Source organism: Canis aureus, chromosome 17 (assembly GCF_053574225.1).
Source record: "Canis aureus isolate CA01 chromosome 17, VMU_Caureus_v.1.0, whole genome shotgun sequence".
Taxonomy (NCBI): domain Eukaryota; kingdom Metazoa; phylum Chordata; class Mammalia; order Carnivora; family Canidae; genus Canis; species Canis aureus.
Genome location: NC_135627.1, coordinates 55,353,902 through 55,380,625, shown reverse-complemented (window position 1 = coordinate 55,380,625; position 26,724 = coordinate 55,353,902). Strand labels below are relative to the sequence as shown.

Below are 26,724 nucleotides of genomic sequence, written 5' to 3'. Positions count from 1 at the left end.
TGCCAGGAGGCCTTTTCTCTTCTTGGAAAGCTCTTCTTTTTCCCCAGTGTCATGTTATTGCTTGCTTAAACTTAGATCTCTCCTCAGCAATCACTTCCTCAGAAAGCCTTTCCTAACCTCCCTAAGTAGGTCAGGTCCTCCTTTGCACACTCAGCACCACGTACCTGCCCTTCTCAGCATCACCACAGTTGCCTTTGTATATCTACTTGTGTGATAACTTGATTTGTCTCCCTCTACTAGACTGTAAGCCCTGGGACTTAGGCTGTAAAGGGGTGGATCAATTTGTGTTTCCTCTTGTGGTCCAGCCACAAACATTGGGCCTGGCACGTAGTAGCTGAATGAATGGAGTTACATATACAAACAGCTGCAAGGGCAGGGTGGGCATTCCCAAATTGACTGCATTCCTGCCTGTGGGTTTCTAGAAGACACTCTCTTATTCTAATGATAAATTAATTCCCTGTCGTGCATGACTATACTCCTTGGTTTCTGTTATTGCCTGAGTCCTGACGGTACCACTACGGTTTATTAAGTACTTCTTATAGATGTCAGGCACCAGCTATAATCTCATGTTTGCCGTTGATGTAGGAAGTCAAGAATCTCAGTCGGCTAATATCTTGGGTGTTACTTTTTCCTACACTTCTACCAGCCAGTGTGTGTTACAAAGATATGATCTATAGATAGAAGATGCATTTCCTTAAATATAACAAAAAACAGCAGAAAGCAATTTTATGTTCAAACTAGATCTCTGAGGTAGATTTTGGGATTGGGGCTGATGGTACCAAAGGGGAATAAGGTAATTTTTAACTACTTGCAAACATGATGGCCCTCTCCATATAGTCATCTTACAATGGGGTAACAACATCTGGAAAGTGTGTTCATTTTATAGAGACAGGATGCTTTCGTTACTGGCCAGAACAGGACCAGAGTGACGATATATATCCAAGCTGCGTCTATCTCAATGAGAAAAGGGACTGATAGCCTATAGTTTACAAAAATCGATTCGAAGAGACATATTGACACTAGGAAAGGAGAGGCCCTGGCCCAAAGATCCAACTGTTCTAGGTCCTTTAGACAAATGGCTGGTGTGGAAACATAAGCAATTCAATTACACAACTAGTTATTCTTATGTAATTATGTGTTTACATGCAAGTTTCAGATGAATGCTGGGTTTCCCCCAGGGTCTCTTGTGTTTCTTTTTTTTCTAGACTGTCTTTACAAGACTGTTTGTATGGCAGCTAACCTTAAAAGACCTATTAGCTCTGGAGCACTGGGCAAGTATGCTTACTGCACATTATAAAAGAATTAGGTTCCCTGAATGTAGGGTTCTCCTCCAACTCAACCCACTACATATGCAGGTGCCACCTAGCCCTCTTCTCGGTGTCACGTGAGAGTTGGGACTTGAGGTACCAGTGGAAATACACTCTACTACTATCGCCATGAGTAGAAAGCCCTTTGTCTCTGATCCAGGAGTTTTGTGTCTTCTGGCTCCCATGCAACTGTGGCTGGCTAACTTGTGGTCATGCGGACTTGGATGTCTCTTTCCTTGTGACAGTGACACGAGGGATTGATTTGCTTTTTTTTTTTTTTTTTTTAAGATTTTATTTATTTATTCATGAGAAACACAGAGAGAGGCAGAGACAGAGGAAGAGGGAGAAGCAGGCTCCATGCAGGGAGCCTGATGTTGGACTCAATTCCGGGTCTCCAGGATCAGGCCCTGGGCTGAAGGTGGCCCTAAACCACTGAGCCACCCGGGCTGCCCTTGATTTGCTTTTGTCTCCTACCATTGTCAATTCTGATTCTGCCAAATTGAGGACTGGTTCCTGGCCTTGGAGAATGAATTAGTAGAGATAAAAACCTCCTGGAAGATAACAACCAGCACAGTGTTCTTAAAGCATTGATAGGACTTCACTGGACTTGCATCAGTCAGAATCCAATCAGGAGACAGGAATCATAGCAGGTATTTTTATAAAGAACTTAATGTGAAGGGTCGTCAGCCAGGTATTAGAGATGCTAAGGTGTCACAGAGGTAAGAACTACAGCAATCACCCCTAGGGCTAGGGTAACAAAAGTATGAGACTGGGATTTTTTTGAAACTTAGAAGCTTGGTGGAAGGTCCAGACCTCTAGACTGGGCAAGATCTGCTTGGTTGGTTTTGGTTCCTTGGGAGCTTAAAAGGGAGACTGTGGAGCTTGTACTCAGATCTCTGATGAGGGGATGCTGGCCAGTTAACATGGGTGCCTCTGAGCAGGGAGGGGTGGTGGTGATGAGGCTGGTTCTGGGAGCATTGGAAGCAGTTGCTGCTGCTACGATGATGCGTGTTGTGTGGTCATGGTCACATTCGAGAACTGGACACAGACCACTTCCTTATTTCCTTCTAGTGCCCCTTACTGACAGAGCCAAACAGGGAGCCAGCTGGCAAAGGGAGCATGGCTACGGAATGACACCCTAGCATCACAGAGTAGAGGATAGAAATAACCAGTATATGATTTTTATTTTTGTTTGTTTGTTTGTTTATTTATTTATTTATTTTTTGTTTATTTTTAAAAATATTTATTTGAGAGAGAGAAAGAGAGTGGGGGAAGAGGCAGAGGGAGAGAATATCCAAGCAGATTCCTGCTGTTGATTCCCACTGAGGGCAGAGCCTGATGCAGGGCTTGATCCCATAAGCCATCAGGACCTGAGCCAAATCCAAGAGTTGCATTCTTACCCGACAGCCTCCCACGTACCCCCTGCATGGGATTTTTAAAACGCCTATTTAACTAGAGGTTAGAAAATGGGAGGAGATAATTCATTACCTGAGGGTAGTTGGGCAATCGCCTCAAGAGTCTCTAGCATTGACTTGAACTTAGTATCTTTAGGTCGGGGAAGGGAGCAGCCGGGGACAGTTGACTTGGACATCCTGCATTATTGCTTGGTACCACGGGCAATTAATTACCTGGCCTATTTTGTGGAGTATGCTGGATGGAGGCAGGAAGAAACATGTTCACATGATCCAGAGAGATAGGCCCACCGGCAACTTTATTAGATTGCATACAATTTTATGAGCTTGTCATAGGCTTGTGCAATACCCATGTCTGCCTACACCCTGATAATGACTGATACCTTTTAAGAGATAGAACACCACAGATGTTTGATTATATTTCACCCATAATTTGTGGTCCACATGACTTCATTGTATATGAGCTGATTTATAAGCTGTAAAGCATAATGCAAATGAGAAGTGGTATTTATTATTTGTATTCTTTCTGGTCTTTGGCTGAGTTCCAGGGAGGTTTCTGTATCTGAGGAAGGATTTCAGAGGAGACAAAGAGAACAGAGAGCAAAATCTCAGAACTTATATAATCACCAGAGCAGTTTTAGAGTTTTGGAGACTTGGTATTTATAAATAATGGCCCTCCTGACTGTGCTTTTTGAAGTCAAAATTTGGACCTAGATAAATTGGACAAATATCTCAATAGAGGGCACTAGTCCATGTATTGTTGCTGTTTCAAAATGGCAGGGACTGACTTCAACTATGTCAGTATCTGAAAGTCTAATAATACACATTTTCTTTTCAATCTCCATTTATTTTAATTGAATGGAATTCTTTTAGAATCTGGTACCAGGGATCCCTGGGTGGCACAGCGGTTTGGCGCCTGCCTTTGGCCCAGGGCGCGGTCCTGGAGACCCGGGATCGAGTCCCACGTCGGGCTCCCGGTGCATGGAGCCTGCTTCTGCCTGTGTCTCTGCCTCTCTCTCTCTCTCTCACTGTGTGCCTATCATAAATAAATAAAAGTTTAAAAAAATTAAAAAAAAAAAAAGAATCTGGTACCAGAAATTGGACAAAAGCTCATGCCACATCAGACTTCGCTGGTGGATAATGGTAATATAATAGTATAATAATATTAAATAATATTAAATAAATTATAATCAGACATCAATCTGGATCTAGGTAATGGGCATTGTTATAACAGGGTGCCGTTCTATCAGCCTTTATCCTACTTATCAGTTTATTTTGCCATTTGGATTATGGGAAAGGGCCTATTTCATTATTATTGTCTTATGACTTTTACTGTGATAGTTGCCATAAGTGAGAATTGAGTTGAATCAGTAGCTGGATTATATACACATAATATATAATATGCTTAAAATATATATGCTAAATATTATGTATATAATAATATAAAAATAAATAAATAATTACTTCTCAAACAGAGCTGGAAAATTTCTTTCCCCTAAACATAGAGGATGCACACACTTCTGAAATGCCTTTGCTGTGTTTCTAAATTTAACAAGAAGAGGGCCTGAGGAGAGAAAGATTCCCCCTCAAGTTAAGTTACCAGTAACTGCCCTGACTGGTGGACTGGAATTGCCTTCCACTCTCCTAAGGCAAAGGTCATGAACCATCAGAGCCATTCATTTACTCTATACCACTCTGGGTGTGGCACTGTTCCAGGCCCTGGACAGTCTTGGAAGAAGGACACAGTCACCGCTGTTTATGTTAACACCGTACGATAAGGACAAGTGCCTGGAAACAAGTAAATGGCCCGTGAACATTTCAGCAAGAAGGGGAACTGGAACCTTCTGGGAGGCCTGTCATCGGGTGATTTCCAAGTGGTTTTGAGTGTGAAGGAGAGCTCTTGCTCATGCAGGGTAGGAGGGATGGTTCCAGCAGAACAAAGGCAGGAGTCCATGTTGCTGAGCCTTAGGTGAGGGATCGGTCTGCAAAGCAGAAGGAAGGAGTGAGAAGTAACTGGCTTATGTGTCTTGGCCTGAAGAGGTGCTTTGAAACTGCTGGAGATACTAACCCTCTTGGGCATCAGAGACTGTGACACCCTGCAGCAGCCTGCCTGGAAAACAGCCCAGGCTCTACAATAAGACACCCAGGAAGGCAGCCTGCTGCGGGTCAGGCTTGCAGGACGTGTGACTGACTGCTATCTCTAGTAACAATCCAGGAAGCTGAACACTAACCTCTGTCACAATCAGCCCCAAATGGCCGGGACTTGATTCATAAGTGACAGCTTCCCTATTTTATCTCCTTTTCCAGCTAAGGATAAATCAGAGAAAGCTAAATATGTACCCCCTACCCAGTCACATAGGATGAGCCTCTTCTAGTGAGCCTGACTCCAGCTGACCCGTGGCAACAGCCTCCAATCAGGGCACTCCCGCAGCCTTCCCTCTGTGTCACTATAAAACATTCCCAGTCCTCTGCCTACCTTGGAATCTCTGCCAAAATGCTAGTGACAACGCCTGACAACCTTCCTCCAGCAAGCTCTGAACAAATAGCCTTTGCTTTTCTCCTTCGGTTGCTCTTACCTTGGCTTCCACAGGAGGGCTGCTGCTGCTGCTTTGGCCTCACCTGCTGCATAGCTTCCCCCCTTGCGTTTCTGTCTCTACTTCAACAAGCATCGTTTGTCCTTTGCTTGGCATCTGACCCAGAGAAATAACAGAAAAAGATAGATTAACAGCAATGTCGGTGGGAGTCTGCTTTTTAAGGGTCACTAGGAAATGCTGTTGAGGGTCTCCTTTTGGGTAGGGTGGCAAGAGCATGGGCTCCAACAGAACAGGCACTAGGACACGGTGCCTCTCTGATGTGGCCTGGATAGCTTTTTAATTTTAAAGGATGGGTAAGGAGAAATTCAACTCCTCTTGGGTCAGTAATCAGTAGTTGACTTACCCTGTACTTAGTAGTACATCCCAGGCCTCTTTATAAAAGTTTTATTATCCTAAGAGTGGCTCCAAAGAAAGATCTCGTGGTTCAGCAGAGTCTAATGGTTAGGCACTATCGGCGGCATGGAAGTTAATTATACGTTCTACTGAGTGCCCCCTCTGAAAATCACATTTGCTTCAAGATTTGGGGCAATACTTACTTAGCCTGCTTTCTCATCTGCTGAGTCTCAGCCCTAGATGCCTAAAGGCAGTACAGGAAAATCATATCGTTTTGTTCTTGAGTTTCTTTTTTTTCCTTTTTTTTTTTTTTTTTTTTTTTTATATATATCTCTGCTATGTGCATTGCCAGAAGTCCTCATTCCAGCCTCGGATGTTTGGGTAGAAGAAACCCTTACATCTCCTTTCCTCGTGCCTTACTGTCACATCAGGTGTTTGACACACCATGGGTGCAAAACCAAGTAGGATGATGATGTTGACAAATGAAGTGGGGAGGAGGGCTCCCTGTGGAAGCCCCACCTCCTTGGCTTACATGCGAAGCTTCCTCGACTACCTCATCTTAACTTTTTGGAGCTGTCTTCCCTGGGAACCTTAGTTCCAGGGACACCGGCTGTGCGCAAGTGTGTCCTGCATGTATTTGCTTCCAGCATCTTGCTCATGTTACATTCTTCATGCTCTCTCCCCACTACCCGCACCTGCCCAAAGTTTCCTTATTTATTTTTTTTAATATTTTATTTATTTATTCAGGAGAGACACAGAGAGAAGAGAAACAGACAGAGACACAGGCAGAAGGAGAAGCAGGCTCTATGCAGGGAGCCCGACGTGGGACTTGATCCTGGGTCTCCAGGACCACGCCCTGGGCCTAAAGCAGCACTAAACCCCTGAGCAACCTGGGCTGCCCCGAAAGGTTCCTTATTTTTAAAAGCCCAGCTCAGATTCTATGTACTTTTTGACACTTTTGTGATTGCCTTTTCCAGAAGTGACCTTTTAACTCTTAATTCTCATGGTGGTTATTGTCCGAACCGCTCAAAGCGCCCTTCCGTGCACTCATCTGTGCAACTGTCTTCATTTGTGCATTCGCCCAATTTACTGAATGCCCACTAAATTCTCAGTTTTGCTCAAGGCGGGGATATATCAGTGATCAAAACCACAGAAGTGTTTGTACCCTGGGAGGAAAGGCAATGAACAAGATAAATAAAGAAATACATAAAACACATAGTGTATCAAGTGCCAGTAGGTCTTCATGAGAAAATGTAAAGCAGGAAAAGGCAGGTTACTGAAATTTATGATAGGGTGGACGGAGAAGGTCTCACTGAGAAGATCATTTCTACCGGAGAGAGGGGGGTCACGAAGCAAGTTATGAAGATATTCCCCTGCTACAGAAAGCGCTTTCCTCCCTGCACAAGTGCAAAGGTCCTGAGGCTGCAGCATATCTGGAGGATGTGAAGATGACAAAAGAGTAGCATGGCTGGAGCTAAATGCTTTTGGCTGATGGGAGGGGATAATTAATGGGAGGGGACGGTTGCCATGGAGGGGTTTGTCGGTCATTGTTGGGATTTTGACTTCTGTGTGCAATGGGGAAGCCACTGGAGGGTTGTGGAAAGAGAAGTGACATGATCTGATTTGTTTTAAAAGAAGCCCTCAGGGGCGCTGGGGTGGCTCAGTCCATTAAGCCTCCTTTCAGCTCAGGGTCATGATCTCAGGGTCATAAGACTAAGGCCTGCGTGGAGCCCCACATTGGGTTCTCGCTTGTGGGGGAGTGTGCTGGAGATCCTCCCCACCTCCATCAGGCTCCACCTTTCAAAAAAATAAATAAATCTTTAAAAGCAGCCCTGAGGCTGCAGTGTTGAGACAAGTCTGTGGGATGGGGAACTTGTGGGCCGAAGCAGGAGTGAGACTATCCCAGTGGTCTACATGACAGATGTTGGAGGCTTGGGCCAGAGGAATGGGGAGAGGTGATCAGATTCTGGATATGGTTTCGTGATAGAGCCAACAGGATTTCCCAAGGGATCAGCTGGAGAAAAAGAGACAAAGAGAGAGAATGGAATCAAGGGTGATTCTAGGAGTTTCGGCCAGAGCAACTGGGAGCATGTTGCTGCCATTAACGGAAATGGGAAAGACAGCAGAAGGTTGCGGGGAGTGGGGGTGGCGGATGCTCACCAGCTCAGTTTCTAAACCTGTTCAGTTGGAGGTGCTCATCCGTCACCCGTGTGCAGAGGTCAAGCAGGTCAGCAGGTCGTGGCCTCGGAAGGGCAGGAGGTCTCATGCCTTGTGAATCTTCGTGCTTAGGTTGGTGGCTGCATGAGTCGACCAACCAACAGTGAGCAATGATTCTGAGTAGAGGTTAGGGGAGAAAGTTCTGAGATTTCTCATCCTGAGAGAGGAAAAACATTTTTTGTGAAGGTGGTAAAACCTGAAAATGGGAAGATGATGAGCGAGAAGGCAACCCGGGAGTCATCTTTGTGCCCGTGTCAGCATCTGTGAAGTCTTAGGCCATGAAATACTTATTTTCATTGGTTTAAGAAGAGCCCATAGCATCTTTACTCTCCCCTGAAGATGCCATCGGGGCTCAGGATGTAAGTCATCATTATTGCTGAAGGCGTCACCGTCATTAGTATCGCCGGTGGCAGCCCCCTATGCACTACGTATAATAGGAGAGTCGGTTTGATGTTAAAGAGTTCAGATGCTGGAATTCTTGAATTCGCGCTCCTTTCGGCAGCACATATCCTAAAACTGGAATTCTTGAACTCTGCTTCTTCCCTTTATACGTTGTAAGACTTAAAGCAAATCACTTGACCTTCCTGTGTTTGTTTTCTAATCTGTAAAATGGGTGTAATATTAATCGCAGTGAGTCGTCGTGAGAAGTCAATTGTTCCTATACTAAAGTGTTTATAGAATTATGTGGCACGTAGTCGCTCCTCTATGTGATGGGTATTATTTTTATATCCAGCACCACCGATATACTGGGTGCCACGATGAACACTGGATTTGACATCATTCCTGGCTGTGGATCTACTGATGGTAATTGAGACAGATTATCTCACAGGGAAAAGGGAAAATGAGCTTAGGAAGCTCACTCAAGGCAGAACTGCTGGTGGGAAGCTCAGAAAGGAACCAGAAAGAGTTCTAAGCTCCCACACAACTCGATGTCCACCTAGCACTTAAGTGGCAAAGTAAAGGTCTAAGCGAAGGCCTCAGAGGGCCGTACTTTCTACTTTCAATATCTGGGCGGCTGCCCCACATGGAACAGGAAGCTACCAAGGCCGGCCACGTTTTCTCAATGCCAGGCCTTGGGGCACCTGGACTCGCACCACTCTGGAGGGTGGTTCTCCAGAAAGAGGAGAAGAGCTCTGTCTCTCTGTCCCAGGGCTGGTCCCTGGCAGGAGCCAACAGACAGGCGGGTATGAGGACGGTCTGCCAAAGCTCTGCCTGTCTTCTGTGAGCAAAGTGGATGGAAGGAAGGCATTAGGGAAGAAATGAGAGCATCCGTGAGGTGGGGAAGGGTATTAGCAGAACAGCCACTTGTTTTCCATCCTGCCTGAAACGATGGCTCCCTGAGACCCGGAGTTGCCTTGCCACCTCTGTGCTGTGTCGGAACCAAGACTATGCCCCTGGGACTCATTGACTGGCTCCCGAATGGATAAGTGAATCAAGTCAGCAACCACTGATATGTCAGGACATGTCAGGAAAGATATGCTGTGCAGATGTTTTTGCCTGACCCAAGAAGAATAGGTTCCTCCTGTTATGTGTTGATTTAAGGGGAAGAAGTCACCTTTACATAAGGAAGGTCTCCCCCGCCCCAAAAAAACAAAGTTATTTTAGGAGACTGATTCATTCGATAAATGGTTCCATGGGCCAAGGCCTGTGCTAGAAAGCTGGGAATACAACAGGATAAGGACCAGACTCAGCCATCAGGAGTTTGCGGGCCACCAGCCCCAGGGTTCGTGGCGTGCGTGTGCGGAACAGCACTAGCCTGTTTTCAGGAGTTCAAGGGTATTGGCCCTGAGTCACGAGATGAGTAGGAGTCGCTAGATTTGGGGTAAGGTGAAGGGCAGAGTGAGAGAACCTAAACCAGCCCCGAGGAAACTCCGTCATCCCAGTGGCCTCCTGAGCTCAGATCCAGTTTTAGAAACTGAACCCAGTGTTAGGCCATGAAGATGAACTCACCCCAACTGGTCAGCAGGGGCAGGTGCTGTTACCCAAAAGAGCTTCGAGGTTGACTTCGTGCCCTAGGCTGGGACCGTGCTGGTCAGATCGCTCCCTGGGAGAGTGGGGTTTAATTGGCGCCCTTAGAAAGGGTATGTCCCGAGCCCACTGAAATGGAAACCGTCCTGACGCCTGCATGACTGGCAGGCAGGGACCCGAATCGCACCCAGCACTTTGGCTAATAGAGATGCCCGGCGAGTACAATATGTTTGGGGCTTTTTCCCAGTATCAAATGAGGCCGGGGAGAGGCGGCCTTAGACGCATGGGAACAGGAATAGCTGTTCCTTGTGTCAACAAGGAGGCTTTTTAGTGTGTGCGGAACTAAAGAAATGCAGCTCGCTTACTGGTCTGGCTAAACTTCAAAAATTTGTGTGTGTGTTTTTTTCTTCCTCCCAGGAACATTTTGTTCACGCTGGTGGTTAAAAGGGGGCAGCTTTCACATAGAAGTACGGCAGGAAGTATTTAAGTTGGTTAAAAGGAAGGACTATTTGGTAGAATGATTGAGTGCAGGACTGGGTTCCCAGGGGGATTATGGAGTCCAATTTTTATTCATGGACTTTCCTAGTAAATAACTCAAGTAGTAAGGGTGGCAAGGCATTTTAGTGTACTTCACCACTTTTTAAAGGCCTGTGCTTTGGGATTCAGAGGAAACGGGAGTGACTTGTGACCAGGAGGGTCCAAGGCGGATTCGTTGGAGTGAAATGTCCTTGGAGTTGTGGTCAGATGTGGAAAGAAGAGTGGGGAGGGCAGTACACAGACAGGTGGAGCGAAGGGACCAGGCGGGAAAGCACGTGGGACCAGTAGGGTGATCTGGAAAGTGGTCTCTGAAGAGGGGCACGGGAGGATTAGCGGGTATGGGAGGGCTGGATTATGGAGAGTGTGGAAGGCTTGGCCAGGGAATTTAGATCTTACGTGTCATCCTAAAATTGTCAGGAGGCAATAATTAAGCAAGAGTGTTTATTTGGGATCAAAGAATTGCAATTTAGGGTACACAGACTTGGGTGGCAAACCAAAGAGTGTCCCACTAGGGAGCAAAAGTCAGGGGTTTTTAAAGCAAAAATGGAATGCTTGTATATGTATATATATATTTTTAAGATTTCATGCATTTGAAAGTGTGAGCATGAGTTGGAGGCAGGGAGGGAGGGTCAGAAGGAGAGGGTCCCAGGGAAGAGGAGGAGCAGACTCCCCACTGAGCCTGACACAGGGCTCCAGGACCCTGGGATCACGACCTGAGCTGAAGGCAGATGCTTAATGGACTGAGCCACCCACGGGCCCTGCCCATATACATGGCTTACAAAGAAATTTTTTAAAATTTTTATTTATTTATTTATTTTTTACGAAAAATTTTTTATTGGTATTGGTGGCAGAAAGCTAGTCTTAATGGAATAGAATTGGTTGCTGAGTCTGTCACTAAGTGAACCTCCTTACGGTAGCAGGTACTGGGGCTCAGTCCTTAGAATATTTGCACTTTGGCCCAGTTCAAAAGTGTGTGTGGTTCCACGTGCATAGGCCCCGCCTCCTTAATGGCCTTGACATAAGTGACCCCCATTTCATTTCACCTTTCACATCCTCCACAGGCAACTACAAGCCATTTTTTTTCAGGTTTTTGAGCAGGAAAGGGAAATGATGGACATCGTGCTTTAGGGATCATGGTCTTTTAGAGACTTACAGTGTTAGGGAACTCACAGTCATGTTGTTCAGTGTCTCTCACAGTCTGGTGGCATCCGAATCATCACAGGGGGCGGTGCTTGTTAAAATTCAGACTGCCGGGCCCTGCTCCCAGAAGTTCTGATTTGGAACCTGCAGTTAAACTGCCACTGCCGATCCTGGTACCACTGGAGAAGGAGCCACGCCGGGGGAACACTGCTGGCCTCCTGGGAGCTACTGTCCAAGGGCCCCAAGCACGGAAGCCGCAGGTGAAGCCACAGAGAGCCACTGAGAAAGAGAGTCGCCCCTAGAACCCATTCAGGCCCGGGCAGCAGGACAGCCACCTCGGTCATCACCAGGCCAGCGGGAAGTGGCAGGTCCCCCGTTCTCTCGCTCTCCCTACACTGTGATCTTGGGGGGCCTCGGGACTCTCAGAAGGAAGAGGGCCAAAGGAAGTGACATGCGAAGTGGCTGGCACCCTGTTCCCTCCACAGTGGACGGGGCCCAGTGCGGTGGCGTAAATATTGAACCAGCGCACCGCTGTTCTTTAGCCGCACACCAGCTCCCAAGGTAAAAAGCCCTGCCCTTGGAGCATTTGCCGCCTCCTATGGTGTCACAGGTCCCAGCATGGCCACCTCGGGCTGCAGGCTACCAGTGGGATGTCACTGAGCGCAGGGCGGGAAGCCCACAGGTGGCCCTGCTGAGCTGAGAGGGGCCCAGTGCTCCCAGCCTGAAATCATGCTTACGCTGGGCTGGAGGGACAGAACTCTCTAGAAGGAAGACTGAGTTGCTGGAAAGCCTGTGTCCTGCAACCTTGCTTTATTATCTAAAGTGACCCCAGGGCTTTCCGTGACTGCCCACATTTCCCCCCAGTGGCAAGGGGAAAGACTGAGCAGATTTTAGCTCGGGGCCGGGAGGAAACACCAATCGAGTGGCATTCTCGTTCTATGTGAAGGTGGTGTCCGTGCAGTGTACGGGTTACCTCGGTGACTTTTAAAAACTTGCAAATGACTTTTTAAAAAAGACTGTCATCCAACGGCCACGCAGGACCTGAAAGGTCACACGGGAAACCTCGGCCCTTGGTGGAGAACCGCGGGGTGTTAAGGAAGGCCTTCCGCCCACGATGAGGTTTGTTTTGCAGCCTTTGGTGTCCTCAGATGTCCCCCCCACCCCCCCAAGGACGACCAGTGTCTTTCACTGATTACAAACCCCAGCGTCCGAAACTGCTCAAAGGCGCAAGGAGGGCACAGGCGAGGGTGTCCCAGGTGCCCTGCAGGGCCAGGGCGCCGGCGCCAGGTGCCCATCAAGCTCCCGGGAGGACGGAAGCGCGGGGGCAGGGAGCGCGCACCCCAAGGGCTCTGTGGACCCGCCCAGCCCCGCCGGGACGGGACGGGACGCCGCCGAGGGCCGCCCTGCTCCCCGCCAGGTGCTCCGCCGACCCGGGGGCTTCCGCGGGCTCCTCGGCGGTTGCGCAGACCACAGTCGCCTGCTTCGGCGGCGCGAGTCCTGCCTTTGCCGTTGGGTCCCCAAGACCCCGGGATGCTCCGGGCTTCCAGGCGGCCGCGGCTGGCCCCGGAGACGCAGCGGGAACCTGCCCGGGCCCCCGGGGTGGGGGTGAGGCCGGGCTCCGGGCTCCGGGCTCCGGGGCGCCCCCGCGGTGGCCTCGGCTGCGGCGGGGGACGACGGCCGCGCGGCTCCGCCGGCTTCTCCCCGAGTCGGCCTCACAGCCCGGCCCGCGCGCTCTGCGGGGTCCCCCGGAGCCCGGACGCCGATCCTCCGATCGCGGGGGGCGGGCAGACGCGGCGTCCAGAACCGAGCCGCGGAGCGCTCCGGGAGGACGCGAGGGGCGGGCGGGGAGCGGAAGGGGTTACGGCGGCCTCGGGCTCCCGCAGGCGCAGAAGCGGGTCTGACGCCGGCCGCCCTGCGAGGCGGGCGGGCGGAAGCCGCGGCGAGCGACTCAATTTACCTCCGCCCGCCGCCTCGCTCGTCGTCTCCCACATGGTCTAGCGGTTAGGATTCCTGGTTTTCACCCAGGCGGCCCGGGTTCGACTCCCGGTGTGGGAACGCCAAGCCTTTTGGGAAAAAAACAAGCAAACCCTAAACCCAATTTACGCCCTCCTCCCCCAAAAGAAGGCTTTTTAAAAAAATTTTTTATTTTTATGTTTTATTTTTACTTATTTTTAAAGAAAAACCGATCTCTGAATTTCAGAGCAGCAGGGAAGCCTGGGCCTCGAAGGGCCGCGGGGCCTCCCTCCCCAGAGCCGCGCCGGCCGGTGGGGAGAAAGGCAGCTTTTTAAAAATTTTATTTATTTTATTTTATTTTATTTTATTTATTTTATTTTATTTTATTTTATTTTATTTTATTTATTTTATTTTATTTTATATTTTATTTTATTTTATTTTATTTTATATTTTATTTTATTTATTTTATTTTATTTTATTTTATTTTATTTTATTTATTTTATTTTATTTTATTTTATTTTATTTTATTTTATTATTTTATTTTATTTTATATTTTATTTTATTATTTATTTTTTAATTTATTTTAATTTCTTAAGAAAAAGGCAGCTTTTGAAACGGGGGAGGGGATTAAACCGCAGCGAAGACAACGGGTCGCGCGCGGTGCTCACACACGTTGCACTGGTGGGACGGCTCCCTGCTCCGTGGGTCCGGAGCCAATGGCCCGGAAGGGCTCTTCTTTGGGAAAAAAAAAAAAAAAAAAAAAAAAAAACGCAGAAAAGACGCATCTGGGGATGGGGACGTGCGGAGGCTCTCGGGCTGCGCGAGGCCGGGCGGTCAGGGCAGCGGGTCGGCGCAGGTGCAGCGCTCGCCACCGGAAGAGCCTCCCTAACGGGTTAGGGCCGCGGGGCGGGGGGCGGGGAGGTCACTGCGGAGCCGCCGCTGACCCGCTGCATCCCACACGCCGAGTCTAAGCCTCGCAGAACTCCCGATCCGCTGAACTAGAACCAGGAGTCCCGTCGCCAGGCGCCTTCCAGCTGTTGCCCCAGAAGTGCTTCCCCTGCGGCGCAAGGTTTAGGTCGCCGGCCTCCTGGGGCGCCCGCAGGCCACCCACCCTCCCTGGGTCTGGAAGCCTCACCCCCTTGCTCCCAGACTGCCACCAGCACCAAGAGAGCCTTGGAGCCCCAGTGACTCCGCGATCTGCTCTCCTTGTGAGGTCCCTTATGGGGATCCACCCTCAGGGGCGCAAGACCGAAAGCCACGGCCCCTCCCTCGTGAGACACTTAGGAGGCGAAAACAGACCTTTATTTCAAAATTCCTACTAAAAGGGCTGGGAGGAGAGATTTCACCCTGGGCCGGTGATGTGCGGCTATGGAAATCAAGTAGGACAGGACTGATAGGAAAATAAAAAGCCCAATCATCATCCTGCTAGGTAGTGTCCATCGAGTGCTTGCTATGAACCAGGCTACATGCTTTACATACCTTTTTCGATTTAATCCTTATTTCGTTACTGGATAATGTTATTATGCCTCTATCAGCCAGGGGCCCGGTAGGAGACTGATGATAAATTCTTAGCAGAGAATTTAATAAAGGCACTTATTGCAGGTTTATTTAGAGTTTAGGGAAACAAAGGATAATGCTGGTAGTTCTCCCGGCTCCTGGGTCTAAATGGGTGGGGGGTGGGAGGGAGGGTTGCTGATGGAGAGGCCTGCCAGTGAGGAGTTGTGAGGCTTTTTTTGTTTGTTTCAAAATTTGCTTTTATCTAGTAAGTGAGTTCCATTCACATGAAGGCTGTCAAGTGTACTCATCCTATGAATAATTCATTCCCATAAACTAGATTTTGGGGCTCATGGATTTGACAAAAGCTTTCTTCAGATGCCTATGATAGTTGAGACTCAGAGTGTAATAGGTACTCTTCTTTTTTTTTTTTTTCTAAAATGGGTTTATTTTAGAGAATGCGAGAGAGTTGGGGGCAGGGAGAGCGAGAGTCTCCAACAGACTCCCTGTTTGGGGATGGAGCCTGGTGCAGGGCTCCATCCCATGACCCTGAGGTCATGATCTGAGCCAAAATCAGGAATCAGCCGCTATCAACTAAGCCACCCAGCCTCCCCTATAGTAGGTACTTCTTAAGGACATGCTTAATAAAATGAAGGAGTTTGTGGGGGAGATGGTTGTTTGAGTTATATTCTGTGTTTTTAAAGCCTTGCATCTTTGCAAAACATTTTGCCATGATCTTCATTACTAATACTCATAATCGGTCTTTAGATTCAGTGACTGCTTGAGGTGCAAAGGTCCTTAGCAGTCATTTAACTGAGCGCCTGGTGTTAGTCATGAAGCACTGGATCTGGGATTTTATTCCTCTGATTTCTTGGTCTTGGACTTTAGATTTATCCGTAAAAAGGTGGAATCTCTGCATGGCATCCTGGTCAGACACCACTCTTTCCAAATCCTGGCTTCAGGGAAGGGCATTGGGTGCAGAAAAGATGAGTTTTTAAGTTTTGTTGTGTCTGGCTTTTGGTCAGTGTTCACAGAATGCCTGCATGAGCGCAGTCATAACAGATTTGGAGGTTTTAAAAAATTCGTCATATAAACATTTCTAGAAAGTGAGGATCTTTATTTGGGATATTTGCAGCAGCCACAGGTTCTCTGTACGCTTCCATTTTTGCATATGGTCAAAGTCTGAGGGCGTCTGCATGAAGGTTGCTGTATGTCCATCCACATGTAGACTTGCAGTCCTGTGGACAGGTACGTATGGCTCCTCAGAGGGAGATGCTGCACGCAGGAAATATCTTCAATGATCACAACACTAAAGCTTCATATTAATACAGGAAAGGGAAGGCAAACTCAGAATTTAACTCACCCACACTGTAAAGCTGCATAACTTGGAAAAACACTGAACACTTGGAAAATCACTGGAACAAATCATCAAAAAAATCAATTTGCAAACACCTAGAAGACCACAGGGTCCTCAGTAATCATCGCACATAGCTTTGTGGAAAACAAAGCTTATCGGATAAATCTAATTTCCTTCTGTCACAGAGTGACAGGCACGGTGGATGGGGGGGAGCAGCCGAGGTACCGTATCCCGATTTTAGACACCCGGGGATTTTGCCCTTTGTCGTGTACTCATGAAGAAAATGTAGGTAAGGCTATTGCCACCTGGCAGGGACACATCAAACCCAAGGTCAAGGCTGGGCTTCACCCAGGTGGGCAGCCTACACTCCATATGTGCAGAAGTGACCTCAACCTTTCCCAGGCCTCTGCTTGATTCCTTATTTTAAAAATGTCATTCAGGTGTTGTTTACGGACATCACTTCATCGGTTCCTCAGTTTCCTGGACTCTAGTTTGGGATTAATAATAGGACCGGCCTCACGGCATGGTGAAGATGAGATCAGAACGTGCATGTCAAGGGCTGGTCCCCGGGCGAGGCGGGTGGCCACCGGTCGGCCTCACCGTTAGCACCAGCGTCCCCACTGCCAGCACGTTTGGCTCCTCTTTCTCCTCTACTCCCAGTCACAACCTACCCCGTCAGCTGCTCACGGGGTCCTGTGTCTGCCTTTACTCTGTGTCCCCTCTCCTGAAATGCTCTTGTGCCCTTTCTCCAAATATCTGCCTCTTACCCATCCTATCAGGCTTCCTTCCAATGTGGTGTCCTTCTCGGAGCTTCCCCCACCTTTCCAGCCACTGGGAAGCTCTTCGGACTCCCCGTTCGTGTCATGTGTACCCGTCTGCTGATGCTCATTCCTGTCTAACTTCAGGTCTTGACTCAGATGTCACTTCCTCCCAAGGTCTGCCTTGCGCCAGGGACAGGGGTCCTACTCGGCTCTGCACGTCTCTGTCTCCCCGCATCTACCGTGGCCCCACATGATGTGCTCCAAGGCCAGCGCCCTGCACCCAGTAAGTGCTTAATAAACATGTGCTGAGGGGCGGTGTGAGCTGGACAAGGACTGTATTGTCCTAAGGGACACCTTAGGCTCCAAGTTACAGAAAGCCACTGGAACTAGTTGGGGCCCAAGGGAATCACAGGCTTATATAACCCAACTGTGGGAAGTGGGGTAGTGTGGCTGGCCTCAAGAACAACCAGAACCAGTGCGCTCTCTCTCTCTCTCTCTCTCTCTCTCTCTCTCTCTCTGTGTGTGTGTGTGTGTCACACGGTCAGATTTATTCTCATCCCCTGCAGGCTAGCTGCTTCCAAGGCATCTGGGCACTCCCAGCCCCAAGTTCATTCTGCCCAGCTTCTCCAACCAAGAGGGAAGGCCTTTCCTAATTTCTGTTGCAAAGTTCCTGGGGAGGAATTCGGTGTTGCCTGGGTCCGATGCCCTCCTGGTGGTGGATGCTCCTGGGGTATTAGGGTTGGCAGCCCTCCTTAGAATCCCGCGGTGGAGAGGAAGGAGGAACGGACTAGAATCAAGCCAGATAAATCGTGGTGATGGTCGCCTCACTTTGTGAATGTACTAAAACCCTCTCAGCCGTAAAAGACGGAATTTTATGGTATGTGAATCCCATCTCAATAAAAAAAATAATAAAAAGTAAGCCAGAAATAAAATCCTGCTGGCAAAATAAACATTTTTTTATATTCTTTTTATTCAAGCCATTCATTTATTCAGTCAACATTTATAGTGTGTCTCTTATATGCCAGCAGTGGCCTAGATGATTTACAATTTAGTTGGGGAATCACACACACGCACACACACATCAGGTAAGAAGTTTAGATTGCATTGTCAATGTGCTGGGAAATCTCTGGAAGTTTAAGCATGGAGGGAGATCTACCCCAGGATGAGATTCCCTGGATTTGAGGGGCTTTGAGAATCTTCTGGCCTGGCTCTCTGTCTGGGGTCAGCAGCAAGCACACTTTTTTTGTAGGAAGAAGAGAATGTTTTAACAGGTCTCTCAAGATGGCCTCACAACCTCATCCTCAGAATGTGGCAACTTTGTCATAAGATAAGGTTTCCTTTTGGGCCAACCTAGATCACATTATACTTTTTTCAGCCCGTCTGCCCATAGTTAGCCAACCTGCGAAGTTGGAAGGCACAGTCGCTAAGCCCAAACTGCAAGCTTGAGGGGCTTGCCGGAACCACCCTCAGGTTTGATGCTGTCCCAGAAGGACCACAGGACTCCGTGAAAGCTGTAGTGCCATGGTTATGGTTTATTACAGGGAAAGGAGACAGAATGAAGTCACTCAAAGGAAGAGACACATGCGGCAAAGTCTGGGAGGGTTCCAAGTGCCAAACTTCCATCGCCTTCTCTCTCCACGGAATCAGGATGCGTCACCCTCCCAGTGTTGGTGTGTGACAATAAGCATTGAATGTTGCCAACCAGAGAGGCTCATCTTAGTTTTGGTTGGGGCTTTATTTATCTATTTATTTATTCACAAGAGACACACACAGAGAGGCGGAGACACAGGCAGAGGGAGAGCAGGCTCCCTGTGGGGAGCCGGAAGGCAGCTGCTCAACCCTAGGTGCCCTTAATTGGGGCTTTATTATGTAGGCATGATTGATGGATCACCCAAGTGGCTGAACTCAGTCTCTAGGCTTAATGATAACAAGTGACCCAGACTCTGAGTCACATGGTCTTTCGGACATGCCCAGCTACCCCCTAAAACTGTCAGGTGTGCCCAGCACCTGTCCTAAAGAAAGATACTCCTAGCAGATATGACATAGATTAAATCTTCCCAGACCCCTTTCCGGGCAAGTCCAAATCCTTTACTATCCATCCTTTTTCTTCCCTCTAACTTTCTCCTCATTAGAGACAGAGGAGAGAGGATTGGTTATTGTCACAAACTGCAAAACATTGATCAGTGCTCAGGACAGCAGCTCATGCCAGCTCGGGCTGCCCTCCCAGCTTCTCTCCAGACTTCCCGAGGGGAAGTTCCCAAAAGAGGGGTTGGGACAAACGGGGGGTGGAGGAGTAGCAGGTTTTCTCTGAGGCCCAAGCTCTTTGGCCAGCAGTCTCATGGCCCCGTGCTCGGATTTTAAGATGGAAACAGTGAGCCCTTGGGTGTGTCTGCTGCCGCCCCAGGGCCCCAGGTTAGTTTGGGGAATGTCACCTGCATTAGGATTGCCACCGGAAGCTCGAAAGCTAAAATCACAGAGTTGCAGGTGGAAAATGGAGGCTTTGTAAAGGGTTTGTCCAGTTCTGGCAGCATTTGAGAGTGGGCCTGGGGAATCACCTTCTCCCTGCCCCCCACCCCAGTGGGCCTTGGCTCTGTTGGCCAACGTCTGCAGGACCTTCTCATTTGTATACACTTGGAGAGTCTATTTGCCAAGGGCAGTGACCCCCACCTCCCTGACCCCCCCTCGTTTATTTCTTGCCTCTGGGTGCTTCATGGCCTAGTGCTGTTTTCCATTCTAAGCTCTAATACAGACAAATTGGAAGTGGGGGAGTGGAGAGGAGGGCAGGGGATTTGGTAAGCATCCCATGTGTTCATTGAGTGGAGGTGGAAACGCTGAACCTGACGGTTATCAGAAGCCGGAGTAATTTTCCATAACCTGTGCTTGTTAATGTCCTGATTGGGGTTAATGGATTCAAGGGAGGCAGAGAGAGTGGCGCAGGGGAGGGAAGGGAAGGGGGACTAATCAGAAGCTGGCAACAGCTCAGTGGTGGGGTGTGAAGGGAAGGGATGATTTGTTGACAACCCCAAGATGATAAGCATCCCCAGAGAGGCAGAGAAGTGGGGCAGAGAGAATGAGATTTGTCTCCTCTGACAAACCCGAGGCGCTGCTGGGACGTCTAAATGGAGCAACCTCCGAGCTCAGGAAATCGAGGCGGGGACACCTGTGAAAGCAGACACCTTGGGGGCAATTGTCATTTTCAGGCAGCTAGGAGGGGACCTCTGGGGTTTTCTCACCGAGCAGGGCCTGGCTGGTGCAGGGGGGCCGGTGGTAGAAAGGGAGGAGAGGGAGGAGCATGGGCTTGGGAAGGTGGGACAGGTTCTGTTGTGCGTGTGACCTGCCGTGACAGGCATCTCGGGGGCAGGCAGCGTGGATTTGACATTTCATGTGATGATTCCCTGGCAGATGGCAGCAAAGTGTCTCGGGGAAGGTGTGACTTTTTCTAATTTGTGCCAAGGTACTCTATGAGCTGGCAAAGGCTCTGGGCTACTTGTTAGGTTATTAATTAATTAATTAATTAATTTTCTATTCGCCTTGCAAATTTTCCAGTCTTTTCTGATCTGGCTACATCATGTGACGAAGCGGTCAAAGCCCCTGTGCTGCTGACTATTTTGTAAACTGGGAACTTTCAGCTCGGCACACAGCTTCCCGCATGCGCTTGGTGTGGGATTGCGGGGCACCCTGGAAGGGTGAGTGGTACAAATGTCATGGGGCGCCGCTCAGCACGTACTACACAGCAAGAGCCCAGAACGTGTCCCCTTGCTTTCGCCTGCTAATCCTACTTCCAGAGACCAGTTCGAGGGAAGAGTTGGGGGAGAGCAAAGGCATAGATTTAAGAGCGAGGATAGATTTTGGAGCAAGGATATTTTTCCTTACGGCGTCACCTATCGTTCAAAATGTGGGAAACGATGACATGATAAAAATAGGAGAATGAATGAACAAACCCATATGCCCTTATAATGGAATATCGTACAGCTGGTGTTATTTGCAGTCAAGGTTATTTTAGGACACAGAAGAAAGCAGGATCCCGCACTATATGTGTAGTGTGGGTCCAGCTTTGTATGTGATATTAAGATGTTTGTGTAAGTAAATGCACGCACATAAAAACTGGGAAGAAATACACTAAAAAGTTAACAGCGGTTATTTCTGGATGATAGAATTAGAAGTGATTTTGTCCCTTTACGCTTATCTTAATTTTCCAGCTTCTTTGAAATGAGTATATAAATGCTTTTATAGTCACAAGCCCTTTTTCCCTGAAAAAAATCCATACATCTGGGGAGTCAGTGTTTTGAGAGGTCCTTCCCGGGCTCTCAGCACAAGGAGACTTCAGAGCTGTGCAACCTCCTGTCAGCCTCTACTTGCTGTTCTTACCCTTCAGATTTGGGGTTCCAGTGGGGCAGGGAAGGGACAAGGCTCCAGGCCTGCTACACCGGCCCCCGGTGGGGTGTGAGGGTGGACAGTCCATCTTCTCATCCAGAAACAAAGCCTGGATGCTCTAGGCCGCACACAGGAAATGCCAGGTTAGTTGTATGTGAGATTCCTTTAGTAAACCAATTATTGAGGTGCCTGGGGGGTCGGGGGTGGAGCGTCTGCCTTGGGCTCAGGCTGTGACCCTGGGGTCCCGGGATCGAGTCCCACATCGGGCTCCCTGCATGGGGCCTGCTTCTCCCTCTGCCTGTGTCTCTGCCTCTCTCTGGGTCTCTCATGAATAAATAAATAAAATCTTAACAAACAAAAAACCGTTAGAGTTAAAAAAAAAAAAAAAACTAAACCCATTATTTGGTTTACTTCACCAAAGACTCTCCAGAGTTTACAAACTGTTTAAGCACACAACTCGGATCTCCATTAGATTTTCTTCATCCGGTAACTTCCTCCAGTCAGGGCGCTGCCTTTCCTTATTGCTCTGTTGCAAATGAAAACCAAAGTCGTTTTTTCCCTTTTAAAATTATTTTCAGGCTGAGTTTTGATCTATTACTCCTTAGCTGGATGTGGAAGACCCGGGGGAGAGTTATCAAAATGAATTTCTATTTGAGTTCTTCTTGGAGGCTTAGCAGAACCAACCGGTACTTTCACAAGCTGTTGAAGAGGCCAATGTCAGGTATTACAAATAAGACAATAAAAAGGGAAAACAGAACTCATTTCGTACCAGACTTGGCGATGATTAAAAAAAAAAAAAAAAAGCCCATAATGAAAAACTTGGATGTTCAGAGAGAGCTCTCTACCTTTTCAACATGATCTTCTGAGGACATGCTATAAATAGACCCCTATGCAGATGCATTTATACATAGAAAATCATTCTGCTTCCAAGAAAGACCCCAAGCCTTCATAAATTTCCAGTCTCCTGTCCAATCACTCCTTTGCTCAGGTTGTGTCCTGGCCACAGGGCCAAGGGACTTCCAGGGAAGGGAGACCAAGGAAGTAAGGCTCCAGCCCTTCCCTCGGGTAAACGATGATGAAAATTTAAGTGTCTTGCAACTTCTGGTTGAGTCTGTAGCTTCTTCGAAATAAAAAGTTAAAAGAAGTTAAGTGAGAAGGATCAACGTAAGGAGCTGGGGGGTGGGGGTGGGGATGACGTAGGCTCAAGGCACGGCTTACAAGGCTGGGTGGTGACCCCGAGGGCAGGGCATGTGCTGGTGCGTGCAGGCCAGCGGGCTTGGAAGCCGAGCTAGAGCGCGAGCGCACGCGGAGACTCTGCAAGAGCAAAGCCAGAGTCCCACCTGCCTGCCAGGGAGCCGGGAAGCAACCCTCGCGTTTCCTTGAACACTTTTTGGGACACTTTTTGGGGTGGGGCGGGGGGAAGGGCCGGTGCTCCAGGTGGTTGCGGGGGTTAGTCTTTTGGTTCTGCCCTCGCGGTCCTCGTCGGCTTGTGGACGACTCGGTGTCGATGCCTGTCCCCGGCGTTGCAGCTGATTCCGGGGGAGACACTCGAGGTCCTTGCCTCGCCACCCACTGCCCAACGCCCAGGGCCGAGCTGGGGGACGCCAGGGCAACGAGCCGTGGGGATGCTCCGAGGGATCAAGCGTGCGGCCAGAGGAAGGCTCTCTCTTACGTCGTGCCATGGGTTTGTTGGCCAGCTTCCGCCTGGGCCAGCGGCCACTGTCGAGTCAGATGACCTCAGCGACCAGATGTCCGGCAGAGGCCGGGCCCATGGGACGAGGCTGCGTCGCCGGCCGCCCGCCGGGGATGCTGACGCTGGGCCAGACGGCGTGCGGCAGGCCCCTGGGGCAGCCAGAGCCTTGAGAGGCCAGCATTCGGGGTCAGGCCACCTCGGCTGCTTCCCCGGCCTGCGGGGCCAGGGGCAGGGGGCACACAGCAGGTGCCTGTCCCTTCACCCAGGAACCCCAGCTCTCGCTCCCTCCCTGGCAAGCCCCCCCCGCCCCCGACATAGGGAGCTGGTTCGGGTTCCTAGTGATTCTACGAAGTTCTCTCTCTTGTGAGGGTGAAAACGGAGCAGCCTAAACATCTTCGGAGCCCTGGGATCTGCCACAAAGAGTCCCCCGGGCACTCGTGACAAGACACAGGGCCCCACTTTCAGAATTTAGAGTAAATCTGGCCTCAAAGGTTTGGTCACGGTGACCGCTTCCACTTAGGGCCTGCTGGGGCTTCGGTGGGTCCCCGAATATTTTGAACTTCTTGGCCAGGCTGCCCCAGACCGCGTACCCTTTATCTTGGCCTCTGGAAGTGTAGACAAACGGAGGAATAAAGCTGGGCTGAGTCCAATAGCCCCGGGAGCACGGCTTCTGCGTAGACAGACGACTTGGAATCGATTCCTCCCATGGGCGACCTTAGGGGCGCATCCTGAATTTTCTTCAAAGCCTAGTTCTTCATCTCAAAAGCAACGGGTTGGGGGGCGGGTGGCTCAGGGGTTTAGCGCCACCTTCAGCCCAGGTTGTGAGCCTGGGGACCCCGGGATCGAGTCCCACATCGGGCTCCCTGCATGGAGCCTGCTTCTCCCTCTGCCTGTGTCTCTGCCTCTCTCGTGCTCTGTGTCTCTCATGAATAAATAAATAAAATCTTAAAAAAAAAAATTCAAAAGCAGTGCGTGCATGGTAAGGTCAATGTGAGGATGGCTGAACACACAGGCGGGGTGCCCCGGGGCCCCCCCAGGTTCTTAGCCTTCCCCCTCTCTCCACCTGCTTCTCTTGTCTCTAGAGCTATGATTTCTCCAAACTATTTTAACTGCTGGAACCTTAAAAAAAAAAAATTTCCAACACCTGTGTAGGTTTGAAGCCCAGCATAGAGAACGGATGAAGGCCCCAAGCTGCCACCAAGGAAGCCCCTGCATTGTCCCCTCTTCTTCCCCTGGGCAGAAGCCTCCTGCAGATTTGAGGCCACAGCGCTGGCCTCTCTCGTTCGCTGGGAGACCCTGGGGCACGCGGGCACCATGGATTGCTGCCACCTGGGCTGCTCCCCACTTTCCACTGCTCCCATTCCTCCTGGGTCCGGGCAGCTGGAAGCTTCCCATGGAGGGCTCCGGTGTGTTTTGGATTTAAACGAAAGCACTTTGGGTCAGAGTTCTTTCCACCCTGGTGTTTTCTCTGATGAACTCCCCCCTCTCGGAGGGACAGGGACTAGCTGCCTGAGAGCCCGTGCCCAGCCCAGGGGTGAGTCCTTGCGAGTTGTTTTGTGCGCCTGTGTCAGCAATGGGGGGGAAGAACTTGGGTGCACGGCCCTTTGCTGGGGTTGGTGTGCATGTGGAGAAGACTGATAGAATTAGGCATGCTGGTGCAAGAAGGGGGTCAAAGGGTAAAATCACAGGACACTTAGCTGTGAACCAGGCTCTGGTGCCAACTGAGCAGTAGTAGGACCTGCTCCTGCCCTGGGTGCCTCTAGCTCTGGAGGTAGCCTCTGCCTGAGCTGTTCCTACAGGGGGACCCCGGGGTTGTGAGGGCTCCGGCAGGTGCACCCCCACCCCAGGCCCGTGACTTGCCCTATCTCTGCCTCCTTCTCTGGTTGGCCGCTGTTTCCTTTCCTGCAGGATCCTCTGGAGGCTCGTGAGAAGGGACACATTCGTCCCTCCCAGGGAGGAGGAATATTTGAGGGCTGGGAAGAGGGCTTCTCTTCCTTTCTGGGTCTCTGATTATAGATCGCTGGGTCTGGAGGATGAGGGCAGCCTGGAGTCCTGCCCTGAGCCGGGAGTTGGAATGTACAGTAGTGCTTTCAAGACCTTAGTCATCAGTAAACAGAGCTATTATGCTCCGTGTCTCATGTGCTCTCTCCTCTGCTGGGTCGCCTGTGGTTGCCATGGATATGGCTTTGTCTTCAGAGGCCTATAACCAAGGAGGATTTAAGTAAATCCTCGTGGGGCAGGTCAATATTTCCATACCCCACCCCACCTCACTGCACAGCCCCCAACCCACGCACCCAAAAGAAAGAGAGAGAAAGAAAAAGAGAAAATAAGGCCACACTTAAACAGCGCCAAGGAATCCTTAAACAGTTCTGCAATCATCACCAAAACAACAACAGAAACCCCAGGCTTTAATTGCCAGGACTTAAAGGGCGCACATTTTTAAAAAAAGTACTCAGAATCAGCAGGATGAGGTCCATTAGTGGCTCTGGCTGCAGCCAGCGCCAACGATGGTGTTTCCCGGTTGAGTGCTTTGGACAATATAAAGTTACATTTTTGTTTTCTCGACAGTGCTTAGTTTTCAGAATGCTTCTGGATCTGCCCCGTCTGAGATGTGTCACAGGCCCGCATATAAACGAACCTGTGTTTCCAGCAAACAGTGGTTGTTTCTGACATGGGGGACTCGGTGACATTTGGGCATGACTATGGAAGATGGGTAGATTGATTGGAGAGGGCTAAGAAAAGAAGACCTGGTCCCCTCCCGCGGGAACTGAGGGGCCCTGGTGTCTTTGTTTCAGGCACACTCTCCCAGGATCGCTCGGGAGTCACGGTGCTGTCACCTGGTAAAGCAGAGGTCGGAGGCTGAGAGCCGTGTGCGGCCACAGGCCCTCCCTGCTTTGGTCCTTTGCTCAAGGGCTGCCTTGTTTTGTGTGTGTGTGTGTGTGTGTGTGTGTGTGTGTGTTTTAAAGATGTATTTATTTATTTATTTGAGAGAAAGTGAGAGTGAGAGGGAGAGCAAGAGTGATAGGGAGAAGCAGACTCCCCGCTGAGCAGAGACAGGGGCCTCAGTCCTAGGCCCCTGGGGTCATGACCTGAGCCAAAGGCCGGCACTTAACCGACTGAGCCACCCAGGTGCCTGGGCTGCCTCCTTTTTCAATGGGATGCCCTTTGCATGCGTTCCTTTGTGTGTTTCCAGGGACCACACCGCCTTGGCCAGAGAGGCAGGCTGTGATCCCCTTGCCCGTCCCCCCAGGGAGGAGAACCCCGGCTGAGGTGCCCACAGTGTGGAAAGGGCTGCTTCCGTAGCAGTGTGCTGCCCCCCGCCCCCTTGGGAACAACCTGGGGTTTTGTCATCCATCCCACTGGCTTCCCTGCTCACTGTCCTTGGCAGCAAGACACTTCCAGTGAAGAAGCGGAGTCTGGCCTGCATCACCCGGTGACCTCTTGCACCGAAGTGTGTGTGTGGGGGGCGGGAAGTGATGTTAACGTCCCTCCCGTGGGCTTGAGCTTTCACGGGTTTGTACTTAGACTCTGGGTTCATCCACCGCCCCACCTTGCTTGTCCTCTGCAGCCCCCCAACCTCTGCC

The 26,724-nt window shown here is 49.7% G+C and overlaps 1 protein-coding gene, 1 long non-coding RNA gene and 1 other non-coding gene across 9 annotated transcripts in view; 2 read left to right on the top strand and 1 right to left on the bottom strand.

Annotated features, from left to right (window-relative positions):
* Positions 1-18,044, top strand: part of NUFIP1 (nuclear FMR1 interacting protein 1) — a 74,894-nt gene extending 56,850 nt beyond the window's left edge. Inside the window, exons 1-3 of one of the 4 annotated variants that reach the window (XR_013355988.1) lie at positions 11,654-12,627; positions 17,248-17,356; positions 17,640-18,044. The gene's annotated coding sequence lies outside the window, so the exon portion shown is untranslated. Of the gene's footprint in view, positions 1-11,653; positions 12,628-17,217; positions 17,357-17,618 lie in introns of those variants that run through there. The other 3 variants (XR_013355987.1, XM_077855615.1, XM_077855616.1) reach the window with 3 other exon arrangements.
* LOC144288032 (uncharacterized) lies at positions 2,991-12,055 on the bottom strand. Of its 4 annotated transcripts, none has more exons than XR_013355993.1 (4): positions 11,522-11,985; positions 5,296-5,409; positions 4,561-4,701; positions 2,991-3,755 (listed from the first exon to the last, which is right to left on the bottom strand). It is a non-coding gene; the product is annotated as an uncharacterized LOC144288032 (long non-coding RNA). The 4 variants fall into 4 exon arrangements; XR_013355992.1 differs by lacking the exon at positions 2,991-3,755 and adding an exon at positions 7,807-8,020 and having other exon boundaries at positions 4,475-4,701; positions 11,522-12,055; XR_013355991.1 differs by lacking the exon at positions 2,991-3,755 and adding an exon at positions 7,807-8,020 and having other exon boundaries at positions 4,475-4,701; positions 11,539-12,050.
* Positions 13,492-13,563, top strand: TRNAE-UUC (transfer RNA glutamic acid (anticodon UUC)). Its single transcript has one exon. It is a non-coding gene; the product is annotated as a tRNA-Glu (tRNA).
* Positions 18,045-26,724: the final 8,680 nt, after the last annotated feature.